The sequence below is a fragment of the Malania oleifera genome, chromosome 8 (genome assembly GCF_029873635.1).
Source record: "Malania oleifera isolate guangnan ecotype guangnan chromosome 8, ASM2987363v1, whole genome shotgun sequence".
Classification (NCBI taxonomy): domain Eukaryota; kingdom Viridiplantae; phylum Streptophyta; class Magnoliopsida; order Santalales; family Ximeniaceae; genus Malania; species Malania oleifera.
In genome coordinates this window covers 87,191,142-87,191,972 of record NC_080424.1, presented here as the reverse complement: position 1 = coordinate 87,191,972, position 831 = coordinate 87,191,142, and the positions used below count along the sequence as shown (strand labels likewise).

General features: G+C 38.7%; 1 non-coding gene across 1 annotated transcript; it reads right to left on the bottom strand.

Moving 5' to 3' along the window:
- Window positions 1-271: 271 nt before the first annotated feature.
- LOC131163289 (small nucleolar RNA R71) lies at window positions 272-378 on the bottom strand. The gene has a single exon (XR_009139057.1). It is a non-coding gene; the product is annotated as a small nucleolar RNA R71 (small nucleolar RNA).
- Window positions 379-831: the final 453 nt, after the last annotated feature.

Here is an 831-nt window from a genome sequence, read left to right as displayed (position 1 = left end):
ACTCGCCTTGATTAGAATGGTGCTACAAGCCCAATTCAGTGGATCACCACTTCATGATCCCAATATTCATTTGGCAATGTTTATGGAAATTTGCGATACTGTAAAGATCAATGGTGTTACTGAAGACACCATTAAACTGTGATTGTTCCCTTTTTCTTTAAGGGACAAGTCAAGAGGTTGGCTACAATCTCTACAACCGGGAAGTATCACTAGTTGGCAGGACATAGCAGAAAAGTTTCTAGCTAAATTCTTTCTACCTACAAAAATAGCCCAACTCAAGAGTGAGATTGGTCAATTCAAGCAAATTGATTTTGAATCACTCTATGAAGCTTGGGAAAGGTATAAAGATTTGATTCAACGCTGCCCACAACATGGATTGTTGGATTGGTTGCAAATTCAGATGTTCTATAATAGGTTAAATGGGCAAACTAAGATTTTAGTTGATGTTGCGTCTGGGGGAACTTTGATGTCAAAGATAGCTGAGGGTGCTACTTCTTTTTTGGAAGAAATGACCTCAAACAACAATCAATGGCCAACCGAAAGAACTATGGCTAAGAAATTTTATGGGATTCATGATTTGGAGCCGTTTTCTGCCCTTTCAACTCAAGTTGTCTCTTTATCCCATCAGATTTTAGCTTTGACCACCCAAAGGATACCACAAAGTGCAGAATATGTGGTAGCTAAGTGTAGGACAGATCCGAGCAATTAAGCGAATCAAGAACAGGTTCAATACATCAACAATTGGAACTACAACTATCGTGGTAATCCTATGCCACAATACTACCATCCAGGGCATCGAAATCATGAGAATTTGTCTTATCGAAATACAAA